Raw genomic sequence first — 16,505 nt, 5'->3', positions numbered from 1 at the left:
TCTATTTCTACATCTATCTTTCTATCTATATCTATCTAACTCTATATATCTATATAGCATTATACCCTATGAGGGGGTGCATTATTCCCTATGAGGGGGGCAGTATTATACCCTATGAGGGGGCAGCATTATACCCTATGAGGAGGCAGCATTATACCGTATGAGGAGGCAGCATTATACCCTATGAGGAGGGCAGCATTATTCCCTATGACGGGGTGCATTATTCCCTATGAGGGGGGCAGTATTATACCTTATGAGGGGGGCAGTATTATATCCTATGAGGGGGCAGCATTATACCCTATGAGGGGGTGCATTATTCCCTATGAGTGGGTGCATTATTCCCTATGAGGGGGGCAGTATTATACCCTATGAGGGGGGCAGTATTATACCCTATGAGGGGGTTCATTATACCCTATGAGGGGGTGCATTATACCCTATGAGGGGGTGCATTATTCCCTATGAGGGGGGCAGTATTATACCCTATGACGGGGTGCATTATACCCTATGAGGGGGTGCATTATACCCTATCATTATACCCTATGAGGGGGGCAGTATTATACCCTATGAGGGGGGCAGTATTATACCCTATGAGGGGGTGCATTATACCCTATGAGGGGGTGCATTATACCCTATGAGGGGGTGCATTATACCCTATGAGGGGGGCAGTATTATACCCTATGAGGGGGTGCATTATACCCTATGAAGGGGTGCATTATACCCTATCATTATACCCTATGAGGGGGGCAGTATTATATTCTATGAGATGGCTGCATTATATTCTATGAGATGGCTGCATTATACTATGTGAGGGGGCTGCTTTATATTCTATGAGGGGGCTACCCCAACTCCTGCTACATAATTAAGACATGTACAACCTTATATTATACCCGGATATTAGCGTGTTTTACCGCATAATTGGTGGTCTGGTATTTAACTCTATGCAGCTACATAGTGGGCCCCAAGAATGATTTTCTCTGGTGGGCCCAAGGTGTTCCAGTCCGACGCTGCGCACCAGTGTTCCCGAAGGCCAATGGGTCTCCCCACCTGCTCAGTGCCCCGGCACTTGCTTGGGTGCGGACGCTGGCCCTGAACTGAGCGGTGGAGTCAGGGCAGGAGCTTGCTTTTGAGTAGTCGAATTTAGTAGAAATATACCGACTCCCAATTCTAGTTGTAAATAAATATCATTAGCTGTTAACCCTTGCAGACACAGGGCATTTACCTTTTTACCCTTTTGCTTTTTCATCGAAGGACACGTTCACACCTTGAGCATTTTGTCAGTATTTTACCTCAGTATTTGTAATGCAAAATCAGGAATGGAACAATCAGAGGAAAAGTATAATAGAAACACGTCACCACTCCTGTATTTATCACCCACTCCTAGTTTTGGCTTACAAATACTGAGGTAAAAAACTCACCAAATACTGAAAGTATGAACGTGGCCTAAGTCATAACTTTTTGATGTCACAGTTTTCTTTTTTTAATCGGATGAGTTTTCTGTTTTGAATGACACTATATAACTTACTGAAAAATGTTAAAATGTAATTGAAATGGTAAAAAAAAATACCACCATCTTTTCAGGGTTTTTTGCTTCACAGCGTAGAGTGGTAAAAATAACCTGGAACCATAAAAACGCTCCAGGCCTGTATGAATTTGGCGATTCGAACATGTGTAGCTTTTTTTTTCTGCAATTTGTAAAAAAGTCTTTTTTTCTCCGTCGACAGAGCCGTGCAACAGCAAGGCTTGTTTTTTGTGTTGCACGCTGTAGTTTTAATTGCCACCATTTTGGGGTCCATGCACCATTTTGATGGAGTTTTATTGCATTATTTGCAAAGAGGTGAGGCAAACCTAAAAACAGCATTTCCATTTTTTTTACGGTAGGGGTTGAATAATTTTACTTTCAGAACTCAAATTTTCATGGACGTGGAAACACCCTTTATTTTTTGAGCAATATATATATATTTATTGTACTAAATACATTCAAAATTTAAAGAGGGAAAAGCAAAAGAGGGAGCTGTTAATGAAATGAAAAGAATAATCTAATCACTGAACTATTGGGAAACTAATTCTCTCATCAGCAGCGTTGTTGTCGCCAAATTACCTCAGGAAAACCCTGCGCGCCATTTCGTCAACTCGCTTCCGCGCTCTTGGTCAGTGGACACGTGTTAGCACACGTGACGTCGCGCTCTAGCTCACACCTGCACGCACCTTGGCCCCCGCCCCAGCTCTTCTCAGTCTATTTCTAGCGGATAGGCGGGGCGTGGTGACGTCACGCAGTTTAGCTGAGAGCGCTCTCTGCATTCGACGTCGGCGCTTGGCCAAATGTCACTGAGCAGTTAGGGGCTCGCCTTCTTCAAGATTCTCATTGGCTGCGAGATGGCAGGTGCCGACAATGCGGCGTGGCTGATTGGCTGAATTAGACGTCGATCAGGGATGAAGGGAGGGGCGGCCGTGTGTGAATGGGAACGGAGTGCGAGACAGAGGAGAAGCAGAGGTGAGCGGGGTGGACCAGGCGGATCCATCATTACAGGGGCGTCCCCAGCATCCATCGCCAGATACAGGTACCTGTCCGTGTGCATCGCGTATGCTTCCGTGTGCAGCAATGATGTCACTACACTGGGAGCATGTGTCTCATGTCTGCTGCCCGATTTATACCTATAGATGGTCTGTCTCTATGACTACAACTGTACCCCCTATACTCACAGCCTGTGCCCCCCCATGACAAGTGCCATACCCTGCATCAGTGCCTTTCCATCTGCAGAGTCTCTGCTTGCTGTCAGAGAATAGAACTGTTCTTGCAGAGAGAGAGAAAGAAGAACCTTTATTCCCCTAGTACATTGCACAGCCCCGGGTGCAGGCAATGCTCTGTGAGCTCACAGCCCTGGGTGCAGACAATGCTCTGTGAGCTCACAGCCCTGGGTGCAGACAATGCTCTGTGAGCTCACAGCCCTGGGTGCAGACAATGCTCTGTGAGCTCACAGCCCTGGGTGCAGGCAATGCTCTGTGAGCTCACAGCCCTGGGTGCAGACAATGCTCTGTGAGCTCACAGCCCTGGGTGCAGACAATGCTCTGTGAGCTCACAGCCCTGGGTGCAGACAATGCTCTGTGAGCTCACAGCCCTGGGTGCAGACAATGCTCTGTGAGCTCACAGCCCTGGGTGCAGGCAATGCTCTGTGAGCTCACAGCCCTGGGTGCAGACAATGCTCTGTGAGCTCACAGCCCTGGGTGCAGACAATGCTCTGTGAGCTCACAGCCCTGGGTGCAGACAATGCTCTGTGAGCTCACAGCCCTGGGTGCAGACAATGCTCTGTGAGCTCACAGCCCTGGGTGCAGACAATGCTCTGTGAGCTCACAGCCCTGGGTGCAGACAATGCTCTGTGAGCCTAGTAGCCTCCAGAGGATTGTTCTGGATTATGGGACTGCCTTCACTATGGGAAGTATCAGATCCTTCTCTTCTATGTTCCCATTCACTGACAGCGGCAGAGATCTTTGCTCCATGAGATCCGTACACACCCAGCATATTACAGTTAGATACTAAAACCAGCAAATCATGTCATATAATGGTCTTGTCCCGGCCCCTTTATAGGTGACGGTGCACTCAGCCAATCAGTCACTCATGCCTTGTGATGTGACTATGTGCCTGTATGTAACACCGGCGGAAGTTTCTCTTTCAGTTGTCAAAAAAAAAAAAATCAGAGGCAGGATATTAGTACAATCTATCCCCATCTCTGAGATCACTAAGTTGCCCTGGAAAATCAGAAGTTGTTGGGGGGGATCGTCCGTCAGGGTCAATCACCCAATAACCTTCTGTTCCAGGGATCACTATGCAGGATACCCAATGATAATGAGGACAGATCAGATCTCCCAATAGAAAGATCCAGGGCCAAATTAAAGGAGTGATCCAGGATGACGGAAACATGGCTAATTTATTCTTAACACAGTGGCACACCTGTCCACAGGATGTGAGTGGTACTGCAGCTCATCCCTATTCACTTTAGGCTGTGTGCCCACGTTGCGTTTTTTAAGCGTTTCCGCGGCACTTTTAGACGCGCATTTTTGCCTCGGAAATGCATCCAATGCATTTAAGAAAAGCATCCAATGTATTCACAATGGAATCCGCACATGTTGTGCTAATGGTGCGTTTTTTTCCGCTGCGGAAACGCTTAGCGGTAAAAATCGCAGCATGTTCATTAATTTTGCGGAAACGGGTGCGTTTCTGCATACATACAATTGTATTGCAAAATCTCATAGGAAAACGCATGCTAAAATGCTTATCAAAAGCGTCAAAAACGCTTACAAAAGGGCTTGATAAAAAGCATGCGTTTTCCCGGGAAGAGGGTGTGCGTTTCCGCTCAGGAATATTCTGCTTCAAAAACGCAACGTGGGCACATAGCCTTAATATGGTGGAAACTTAGGGCCCTCTCACACTGCAGTCTTCGGTCCTGTCAGGGGCTTACATCCTAACCCCCCCCCCGTAAAACGGGATTTGGGCGTAATGCGCCAGTGGAGCCGTTGACTATAATGGTGCTGACGGAGTCACCGGGTGCTTTGTCCTCCATCATTTTCAGGCGTATACGCTTACAGAAGTAGTAGACTTCGTGTGAGTTTCCGCCTCCAATAGGCGTATACACCTGAAATGGCCCCATCGGTGCTTACATCCGATTCCCTTTTTGGGGGGGGTTCGGATTTAAGCCCCAACAAGAACAACGAACGTAGGACAAATCGCAGTGTGAAAGCACCTTTATTGTTCGGTGGGGGTTTCACCTCTGGGACATGCACCGATTGGCAGAATGGAGACTTATTACCCTGTTAGAATGGAGCGTCAGTGCACAGGCTCGAGCTCTGCTCCATTCACTCCCTCTGGGGCTGCTCAGAGCTTCGCCTGGCTTTTTCCAGCAACCTCATAGGTAATGAATGGAGCGTCGGTCGGAAACCTCTGCCTCATGTTACCGGGGATATAAGTTCCTCATTTTGCCGATCGGTGCCAGTCCCAGCAGTAGAACCCCAACAGACCAGTAAGTTATCACCTGTGGATAGGTCATCACTTGTTTTCACAGGAGAACCCTCTTAAGGCCGCATGCACACATTCAGTATTTGGTGCGTTTTTACCTCCGTATTTGTAAGCCAAAACCAGGAGTGGAACAATCAGAGGAAAAGTATAATAGAAACGCTTCATCACTTCTGCATTTTTCACTCACTCCTGGTTTTGGCTAACAATTACTGTGGTAAAAAACTCACCAAATACTGAATGTGTGCATGTGGCCTAAGTCTGGGATTACGCAATGATTTTGGTCTCTGGATTGTGACTCGGATCACATTTTGATTCTCAAAGCACAACAAGCAAGTCGCAAAAAAATTCAAAACTAGTTGATTTTTTTTTACCTTTTTGTCGTGGTTGTACTAACCTGCATAGAGCGATCTTTGGCTGCACAATCTGTGCCATAGCCATAATCGCTGTGTTGCCTCAGCCTAATGGAGCCTAGCTGTAATGCCAGACACAACCCATGGACAGGTGTGGCACTGCTTCAAAAAGAAGGCTGTCATTTTCTTATTTTCCTGAAAACCCTTTCTGTGATAACGAGGATCTTTAGCCTACCTTTGGACTCCGTATCACGGGCAGATATAGGTGACGAGCTTGTGTAAGTTCACAGCCCAGGAGCTACACGCATGCATGACCCCCGTCTACCCCTACTTGTCTGGATAGGATCCACTTCATGGCCATCAGGGTGGGTGGGTGATGGAGGCCGTGAGGCACAGGTCATCTATGTCACCAGACATTAAGTCATCGTTGTTGGCAGCACCCCACCTTCCTGCTACCTGGGGATGGCCACACTAGTGATCGCTCAGTCACAACGTCCTCCCGGAGGATCTGATCCTCGAACTTTCAAGGAACTTCTGACAGAAGTGTTTCCAAAACCTCCTGAAACCCCCTGACAAATACTTTTTGTGCTTGATGGGTAAATGCTCAGTCATTGGAGTCCCGGCATTCAATCACATTCAGATGGCAGGAAATAAGGACTGGAAAGGGCATGGTCTGTAGTAGGGGCACTAGTATGGGTAACATTTCTGATGGCAGCAAGCATGCACCTCCCATTCGTCCAGCTGCAGAATTTGGCAAGTAATCTGGCTCAGGAGCTGCTCCCCTACGTACAGTGTCGGACTGGGATGCCAAGGGTCCACCAGTAACCAACTCCAGGGGCCCTATTTTCAACTCCATGCAAATGTGACATTATCCTCAATCACAAATTTATAGAACAATTAACTGGATAAATTGTTAATGAATAAGATGCTGCCTCTGTAAGTACATAATGATTGAAGTATATAGTGCTGAGTACTGCGCACATAAAAGGGTGGTGGCCACTCCTATATGGGGGCCCACCGGAGGATTCTCGTGTTGTCCTGTGGGCCAGTCCAAGCCTGCCTACGTATATAACATGGGTGTCCCCGATCATACGATACCTCTGCCTGAAAGAGAAACCTCACATTTCACCCAATTCCCCAAATCCTGCCTCATGATGGGTAAAAGGAAGCCGAGTAGAAATTGGACTGTATATTAGGAATCTTCCCCCATCATGACTGCTGCCTGTGGGACTATCCTGATAATGACAGCCGCTCCTAAGGGAATTACTGCTCCGTGAGTAGGATTCTCCATCCGGAGCGAGGGGTGATGTGTGAGATGTGCTCATCCTATGAAGCGACCTCGCTCGTCTGCTGAGGCTAAGTGTCGGGAAAGCCGAGGGAATCTCATCATCCTCAGGGACAGGTCCCAGCTGCAGGGAAAGCCTCCCTTTGTTCTCCAGCAATAAGCACATTTCGTACTGTCAATTTAAACATTACTAGTTAACCCTTGATAGCCCAGTGTTGTTATTTTTTTTTTTTTTGCACAGTTCTCCTATTAATTATGGAATAGCTTGCTCATCATTTTTTTGTGCATGTCGCTGCTCACTTTCTTTCTGGCTAAATCGGTTTTATGGACTTGGAGCCAGGCACATAGTGTTGTGTTATTGATTATCCTGACCAATCTATGTGTACGAGTCTAATGTAGGTCATAAGAGCAGGGTGTGTGCTGATTGTACTATGCAGTATGTGGCGGCACAGCAGATCTGAGGCTTCCAACAGTTATTTATATAGGGGCTATAAATTCTATTATTATGTTACTTGGTGTTTTGCATTATATTCCCTATGGAACAAATTTATTCCATGGTGTGCGGCAGGGCAGCCGGACCCTCATATGCACACCGTATGGCATTGCTGAGGGTCGGCGCGTACTACATTGCCCAGAGCTGGCACTGTCGTTTTCTGCTGTTGTCCTCATTAATATCATCTTCTGGTCTGATGGACTGTGCCAGGGGATGGTGGGCTCGCTGATTAGCTGCTCCCTGACAGTTGAGCATCGTATGATGATGCCAGACAGCGCCCGCCTACACCGGAAGTCTGACGGCTGGGGGTTACTGCCGGTCAGGCACCTGCCGCTGTGAGATCCCTCCACTGTCACGATCTGGTAGGAAGTGGATTGTTACTGATGATTGTTAGTGAAAGGTTAAATGTGTCATAAAAGAATAAAAGCGTGAAGCAAAACCACGAGCCAATCGCTGGCGTTATATGGTGCAGACCTGATTATTATTCACAAATGGAATTTTTACCCGGAAGATGACTATTACAGACAGTGTGATGCCGGGATGCGTATATAAGCCTGTGTGATACTAACTGCTCAGCTGTACATATAGGCGTATCACAAGGACTATTACAGAACTACTTCCCCCATCATGTTACTGATTTACAGAATCTTCAATGAGTGTTCTGATAAGTGTGTCTATCTAAGCCTGAGGCCGGGGTCACAATAACCGACGCAAAATACGGTCCGTAGTTTACATGCGTAATACGGATGAATGACTCCTAAATAGTGCTCCGTATGTTATCCGTAAGGCTAGTTTCACACTAGCGGTTTTGAGCGCAGCGACGGCCTGCGCACGGCCGCCGCTAAGCCCCGCCGCCTGCCGCGCCTCCGCCGGTAGCTCCAACCAAACTGCAGCAGGTTGCGTTTGGCGCAGGTCGGCGCACCGTCAAAAGGACGCATGCGCCGCCAAACGCATACTGCGCACGGCCTGCGCCCCCAGTGATAAAGATAGGGGACGCAGGACGCATGCAGCGTCATGCGCCGGTAGGCGGAGCTACCGGCGGAGGCTCGGCAGGGGGTGGGGCTTAGCGGCGGCCGTGCGCAGGCCGTCGCTGCGCTCAAAAGCGCTAGTGTGAAACTAGCCTAAGCAAGGTGTGGTCGCGTATTTTGCGCATGTCAGCATCCCTATGTAATCCGTATATAATCCGTATGGCATCCATATGGCAAGATTTTCTCACAGGCTTGCAAAATGGACATTTAACGATTTTGAGGCCTGCAAACTATTTAAATCATTAGCCTGCACCCTATTTATTGCCTCAGGAACAGGTGGCTGCCTCCATTCTGTCCATTTGTGACCTTGCCTTCACTAGGTGTGTTGGTGTTGTATGTGCAACATGGCAGACAGTCTGAGTTTCAACACAACTGAGCAGGTTCTCTTCAACTGGCTTTTGTCACGCCGCTTTGGTCAACCATACCCAGGATAGTGGATCCGCGGAGGAGGAGACGCATGTGGGTACATCCACTTTTGAGGCAACGACTCACAAGAGGGCATTTTCACCGCCTCTATTCTTCTCTGCGGGAGCATCCTGCAAAATTCTACCAATACTGCCTCATGAGCCTTGCAACATTTGATCGACTCTTGGAGACAGTGCGCCCTGGGATAACCTTTCAGGACACAAGGATGTGCAAATCTATATCTGCAGAGGAGCGACTTACATTACGGTATGTACTACACAACCACATTCTCTATGTTCATGATGTGTTGCCCAAAGTATGTATATATTGCTTCATGGACTAATATTAATGCCCTTATTCCAGATATGTTGAAACTTACAGACCAGAATGTTATGTGTAATATGTACTGAATATCACTTAGTCATTGTGCGACCAAATATGTGTGTGTTAGTAGATCTGAAATCCTAACAAGTTTGGTATGTATGTACCTGTTTTTTGGGTAATTTGTGCATTCTAAAATGTTCCTTTTCTGTTGTTCTTCAGCTTCCTGTCCACTGGCCTGTCTTATGCCGCCCTCCACCATGAGTTTCCGATTGGAAGATGTACCATTTCTGGCATAGTGAGGTCGACATATAGTGAAATATGGTCAAGACTACATCAACTCATCATGCCCGAGCCCAGGATGGAAGACTGGTTGAGGATATCAAGGGACTTTGAGGAGGAATGCCAGTTTCCTAATTGTATTGGGGCCCTTGATGGCAAACATATCTGGGTGCGTAAGCCGCCGAACTCTGGCTCCCAATTCTTCAATTATAAACAATACTTTTCTGTTGTATTGTTGGCCCTGGCCGACCCTCAATACAAGTTTATAATTGTTGACATTGGGGCCTATGGAAGGACGGGAGACTCTCGAGTCTTTAATACTTCCATTATGGCTCGGCGGCTACGCACCAACCAGTTGGATCTACCACCACCACGCCAGCTACCAGACTCCACTCAAGAATCTGTCCCTTATGTCCTTGTGGCAGATGAGGCGTTTCAGTTAACGCGCAATGTCATGAGGCCATATCCCCGGCGCAACCTTGACCACCGGCGCAGAATTTTCAACTTGCACCTATCACGTGCTCGGCGACTGGTGGAGTGTTCCTTTGGCATTCTTTGTGCAAAATGGCGGGTACTCCAGTCTGCCATTCAGCTGAGTGAACAAAATGTTAATGAAGTAGTTAAAGCCTGTGTGGTTCTTCATAACTTCACCAGGATACATGATTGTTCCTCCTCTGCTGGTGTTGTGCGTAGGCCGGACAATGTGCGTAGGGTGAGACCACCTAGCAACCCTCAACGTAGACCGCTCTCTGGCCTCAAAGTGCGTGATATTTTCACAAATTACTTTATGTCACCTGAGGGGGAAACTTCCTGGCAAGAGCATGCTGTGTCTATGTTATAATATTTTGGTTTATGTGTGTCTAAATATATATATTTCTTCCCCTTCTCATTCTATGACTGTTGAATTGCATTGGTAAGCGTATGTTAGTATGCTGGCACAGTTTTTTTGAATTGAGACAGAGTCGTAAAATGTAGTAGACAAATGTTTACTTTTGCCTTTTTTTTCTTTTTTTTTTGTTTTAAAGCAAAATATATTCTTGCCATATCACAAATGTGGCAATGGGCCAATTTGGCCTTTTTGCAGATGTGAACATTGTGTCACAATAAAATTTTCAAACATAGAAAATAGCAAAAATAACATTAGGGAATAACAAAATGGAAAGATTATAAAGTTTGGTATGTTGGGGGAGGAGAAGGCGTAAGACCAGCCTGTATTTGGTGCTGGCTACTTTGCCCAACTTGCCCATTGCCCCGTGGGGGGGCATACTGTTGCCCATGATGTGGGTATTGTACTGCCTCCTGGGATTGGGCTTGGTACTGGCCAGAGTGATACTGAACAGGGGCATCTTGTTGGGTCGGGTAGGCCCGTGTCTCATATCCACCAATATAGCCATGTCGTCCCCAACCAGGTTGGGACCAGCCTCCAACACTGGGTGGGAAAAAGTGGCCATATTGGTGGGGTTGGCTAGAGCCAGACATATGTGGCTGCTGTTGGAAAGGTTGGGTAGAGGGAGGAAGGGGGTGAGGTGTAGGCCCACGTATTTGAGGATCCTCAGAGCCTGCTTGAGCAAGCATGTGTGTGGGTGGTCTAAGGCGCATTAGATTCCTGGGTGAAAGCTGCCACCTCTCCAGATATTCAAATAACTCATATGGGGTATTGGGGGGTGTGCTTGCATCAAGCAGGATCTGAAAACATCCTCGAATACGGAGCCTCACCTCACGGGAAAGGACACGAAGATAAAGGGCCAGGCTACGTGAGTATGCCTCCTCGCCATCATCTGTATTCACTCTAGACAGATAGTTGAGGACCCCTGTGTCCACATTGGTACGGGTATCTTGGGCAGGGATATGGTGCCTTCTTCTTCCTCGCTGGGATGGTTCAGCAGGCTGTGGGGAGCCCCGAATCTGGGCAGTTGGGCTGCTGCTCATGTTGCCCGGCTCCTTCTGTATGGCTGATGGTGCAGCAGCAGACGGTCCTGGTTGTGGATGTGGTCCTGGTGGTGGGGTTTCTGGCACAGGCACTGGGTTTTCCTGAGAGGATTCTTCACCCATGCTTCTTGTAGGGGGAGAAGATGGGCCAGCCACCTCATCCCCTACAGGATCAATGATGGGCTCTGTATCTGAGCCAGTTCCTCTCTCCGTAAGGTTGGACTGAGTTCTGTTATGAAATAGAACAGAGCCAAAAATAAATCAATATTTTTGGCCCTGTAAAGTATCTGTGTAAGGTGGTGTGAGGTATCTACTTACCGTCTCAGATCCAGAATAGGGGCGAGGAAGGAGAGGCGGTCATAATATATGTATTTCCTCTTTATGTGGCCCGCATCCCCACTCCTGGACCGCTGCTGACGTTCCCGCCTGTATTGGTCGCGGATGCTGCGCCACCGTCTCATCACATCTTCCACTGCAATGTGACAGGAAAGATTCTCAATTTCACATATTTGATAGGTCTAATTTGCTACCAGTAGCCTAGGCATGTGGCCTTCTGGGGTGTGCTTTCTACCCAGAGTGGCATATGTAATTGGCCCATCCAGCCCAGATACACAGGGTCACAATAGTTCATGTATCAAGTAACTACACTTAATAACTTGGTTGTCTAGGAGGATGAGGAGCTTGTGGCCTGTGCCAAATGATGGCAGTGTAAAACCATGGGTCACATCAAAATCTACCCGCCTCATGAGGAAAAAAGTACAAGCACAGGAAGGGGGGGGGGGCTGATTATATATGCATCTTTTGATGTGAGGTATTTTTAAACAGTTTTTGGGTTGTACTTACTCAGTTTCTGCTGCTCCTCACGTGGCCGATCACCAAAATCATGGAACATCTGGCGACTTATGCGCCTCCATGACGCCTCCTTTCTTGCCCGGTTGGCATAATGGGCATCACGTTGGTCCCAGATTTCTGGCCGCTCCTGCACTAAGACAATCAGCATCTCCACATTGAGAAAATATGGCGCCATGACGCTGCTGTACTCCGTGGAGGCGTACTTCCTGGATGTCTGGAGCGCTTTTTGAGCTGATTTGCATGTCTAAGCTTCCTGATGATGGATTGGCCCATTTCCTGTCACCTGCCAAAAGACCTGCGTATTTCTCGCAAGTCACACGTGTGGTCCTTGTGTAATCCGTATTTTTTGCGCACCCATAGACTTGCATTGGCATACTACGGGCGTAGTACGCTGACAATCGCAGCATGCTGCGATTGGCACGGACCGTAGAATACGGACGAGAAATATACGGCTGTTGGGAGCAAACCCATAGAGAATCTTTGGTCCGTGTGTAATGCGTGCTTTTAACGCCTCTCACTCGTCCGTATTCCTCTCTAGTGTGACCCCGGCCTATGTGTGTGATACTGTGTGCTGAGCTGTGTAGTTAGGCATAATGTGATGTCACTGCGCTGCTGAATTGCTGTATCTTATCCCTTTATGTGTGATGTCGTGCTACTGAACTATATCTAAGCTCATAATGTGTGATAATGCATTGCTGATCCACAGTATCTAAGCCTGTCATGTGTAATACATGCTTAGGTTTGGATACAGCAATTCATACCATGTGTGATACTCATCTGCTGCATCTCAGCCCAATATACTATTAATATAATATCTAAGTCTACAGTGTGTGATACTGGGTGGCTGAGCTGCTGTATCTAAGCCTGTTATGTGAGATACATGCTGCTGAATTGCTCTATCATGTGTAATACTCCTGTGCTGTATCTAAGGCTTTAATACTATATCTAAACCTATTGTTACTACTGTGTATCTCATCCTATGATGATACTGTGCTGCTGAACTACTGTCTGATCCTGTCATGTGATACTGTGCTGCTGAGGTGCTGTATCTTGATCCTTTCTTGTGTGTATACTGTACTACTAAATTGTGTATCTAATCCTATTGTGTGATACTGTGCTGCTAAGCTGCTGTCTCTAAGCCTATCATGTGTTAGACCGTGGTGTCCAATCTTTCTATCTGTGTCATTTGCGCTCCATTCTTGATGAAGGGAGCACTGCAGTAAGGCCGGAGTCACACCAACGAGAAAAACGGATGAGTGCTATGCGATAAAAAAATCGCATTGCACTCATCCCAATGTTAATCTATGAAAAAATAAGAGAAGTCAGCTCTCCACTTTTAGTCCATCTAGATGTCCAGCTTGCTTCATAGTGCTCCTCACGGACAAGGGTTAAGCAACCACAGCAGAATCCCGTAATGAAGAATAACGTCCAGCAAATAGTCAAAAGATAAAATTTAACTTTTAATGCAAACAATGTTTGAAATTCCATTTAAATAATGTCCAGCACAATCCACACACTGGCTTATTGCCACTAATGTTCAACGCGTTTTGACCTGTGGGTCTTAATCATGATCTACTGACCCCGCTGTAAACCACTGCAGAATGAATGAATTCAACTCTGCGCAGATGCCCTGGCTGGCCGGAGATGAACTAATAAGCGTGGGAAAGTTTCTGAACTTTTTCCCACGCTCCTGAGTTCACCTCAGGTCAGGCAGGGACTCCGTCCAGCCTCACTGACTACCACTGACATCACTGAGGCTGCGCGGAGTCCCCGGCTGACCTGAGGTGAACTGACAATTAGCAAATTAGAAAAAACACTGCATTTCATGAATGAGAGGGAGGTGCACATGTAAGGTATCCAACCCACTATAAATTATAGTAAAAACTTGGCACTCAAAAAGGAAAAATTGGATTTAACAGTTCCTATTTTGTACAAAGCATCCAGTCCAAAACTTCTTGAACGTTTTCAGTCATACAATCAGCCTTCATCAGAAAAGGAAATTCACAGTTGATTTAACTAAAATGAGGTTACAAGAAAGACAAAATATTGCAATCAGTAAATCTCTCAGTTTTGTAGCCAAATACATACAACAGGACACTTCCGACAAATCCATTCTGTGAAAAAAAATTTTTGAAACAACATTTATAACAAAGTGTCAATGAAAAATTAGTCACTACTGAAAATCCAATTTTTCCTTTTTGAGTGCCAAGTTTTTACTATAATCTGAGGTGAACTGACAGCGTGGGAAAAAGTGCAGAAACTTTCCCACGCTTAATAGTTCATCTCCGGTCAACCGGGGAGGCTGCGCGGAGATGAATTCATTCATTCTGCAGTGGTTTACAGCGGGGCCGGTAGCATTAGCACCTTTCCACGTTGTAAGCTAGTTAACCCCTTGTGATGGATTGCAGCGGGGGACCTGACTGAACGGCGGAGAGGTATGTATATTGTTGTTTTTTTATTTTTTTTCAGGAGAACAAGGGATTCTGTTGGAATAGCAGAATAATAAATTTTGTCAAAGACTTTAAAGTATGGGACAGTGCACATCTGCGATTATTTTCTCATTCCAATTCGGAAAATCGGATCACACGCACTCATATAAGTCTATGGGTGCGTGTGGAACATCGCACTGTACTCGGATGTCACCTGAGTAATTCCCCCGGACGCCGGCAATGGATTAGATGGAAAAATGAATTTCTCCCTCTCCTCCTCAGCTGTGCTGCGATTCTCTCATGTGAGAGGATCAGAGCACAGAGTACTGACCCTAAGACCATGCTCGCAGCAGAGCAGGAACCAAGGGTCATTAGCATATCGCATCCAATGTCATACGCTTGTGTTACTCTGGCTATAGTATACATTTACATTGGCCACATATTGGGAATGAGAATTCCTAGAAACGCTGTTTTCCCTGTAACTGTGCAATGCAAGCAGGCTGCCAATCACCCAATGAGTGAGCAAAACACTCTTTGGCTGAGCACAATGATTTTAAAGCTTGCTGGAAAAAAAAATCAGTGTTTTCGGTAGCACATCATCCTATGTGATTATGACATGTGCTGCCGAGAATACTGATATTTTATGTGCACAGAATGATCGTAAGGCTTGAGTCACACGGCTGTCAATTCTCTCATACCAGAGAATCAGGGCCGATTATGCAAATACTCTCGGATCAAAGTCTTTCAGAGTTTGAGCTGAGTGTTAGTGCTCTGTACTCCGATTCTTTAGCATGAGCGAATTAGAGAATTGCAGCACAGGGATAGTGAAAGTAATCTTTTCCATTCTCTGGGTCAGCGGTAATCGCACTGATCTCCGAGTGCAGTTCGATGTTTCACACGCACCCATAGACTTTTATGGGTGTGCGTGATTACGAGACTTCCAGCATACTGATCTGATCTGCCCCATAGAATAAAATTGTTCCAAGGCTTATCCGATAAAACATCGCATAGCACTTGGGCCTGTTATACGTTCACGTGAGCGAGCCCTATTATTGATTGTTTTATGCTCATATAAATGCAGTCTGACCATATAAACATTAAACAGGTAGTTAAATGACCACCGATCGGCTTCATGTAATCGATCAAGTGTTCGTTTACCAGTCCGCACAGTGTAAATGGGCCCTTACAGTCTGCTCGCACCCGCCTGTGTTCATGAAAGCGGTATTATTATAGTCATTTACCATATATTTGCAAACCAAATTTGTCCCCTGTGACCTCCATGTACTAATAATGTAATAACAGAACAGTGTTTGGACGGGCCGAGATGTTTAGTCATTACCGCTGTGACCATTTTCCCTTCCTCCATTAGCTATTCCTGTTAGTGACGCATAACAGAACCACAAGTAGCAGCCTTCCTTCGTATGTACGGTATTTCGGCGCTTGCTGGAGAGGAAGTGGTCTGTCTGGACCAAAACTGGTGGTCGACATCAGACATTTCCATGATCTGACCAAAATCTGACAGGCTGCTAATTTTGCACTAAGATATAATTATCTGATGAAGTTATTAAAAAAAACGTAAATCTGAGACCGTGGCTATACAGCGACACAGGTCGCAGCAACATTGGAGATAATGATTTCCTATGGTGTCGCTGCAGCTGTGACATTTTTGTTGGTTTTCATAGAATTTCTGTATGCGACACGTTGGTGCAGACCCCCAACCTCATCGGTCTGATAATGGCGTGAAGTGGCATTCCTATAATAAGCAGCAATGGCGTATGATGAGACTATGCCTTAAAGGTACGCAATGATGTGTGGCCTTAGAGAGAGCAAAGGTAACAGTCGCACCTTGGTGCCCAAAAAGCCCCCTTGTGCACACGTCTTTCTCAGATTCCATCTCCATTGCAGTAGCTTAGGTATCCGTGGTTACGACCACTAATAACTGTCACTATATCAGTGGTCGTAAGTAATCATGGACATTTAAGTTACTGCAATGCCCTGCACATGGGGTGACATATCAAATCAGAAGAGTTATACTACAGGGTGGGCCATTATATGGATACACCTGGGTGGGTCATTTATAAAATGGCCGCCATGGTCACCACCCATCTTGAAAAGTTCCCCCC

General features: G+C 46.4%; 1 protein-coding gene across 1 annotated transcript in view; it reads left to right on the top strand.

The window, feature by feature from the left end:
• Window positions 1-2,443: 2,443 nt before the first annotated feature.
• The window catches only part of SLCO4A1 (solute carrier organic anion transporter family member 4A1), a 59,199-nt gene continuing 45,137 nt past the window's right edge, over window positions 2,444-16,505 (top strand). The window contains exon 1 of the mRNA XM_073580934.1: window positions 2,444-2,558. The gene's annotated coding sequence lies outside the window, so the exon portion shown is untranslated. The remainder of the gene's footprint in view (window positions 2,559-16,505) is intronic.

This window comes from Dendrobates tinctorius, unplaced genomic scaffold (assembly GCF_039654945.1).
Source record: "Dendrobates tinctorius isolate UK_male_01 unplaced genomic scaffold, ASM3965494v1 ptg000065l, whole genome shotgun sequence".
In the NCBI taxonomy this organism is placed as follows: domain Eukaryota; kingdom Metazoa; phylum Chordata; class Amphibia; order Anura; family Dendrobatidae; genus Dendrobates; species Dendrobates tinctorius.
The sequence above is the reverse complement of the archived record's forward strand: the minus strand, read 5'-3'. Positions and strand labels throughout refer to the sequence as shown.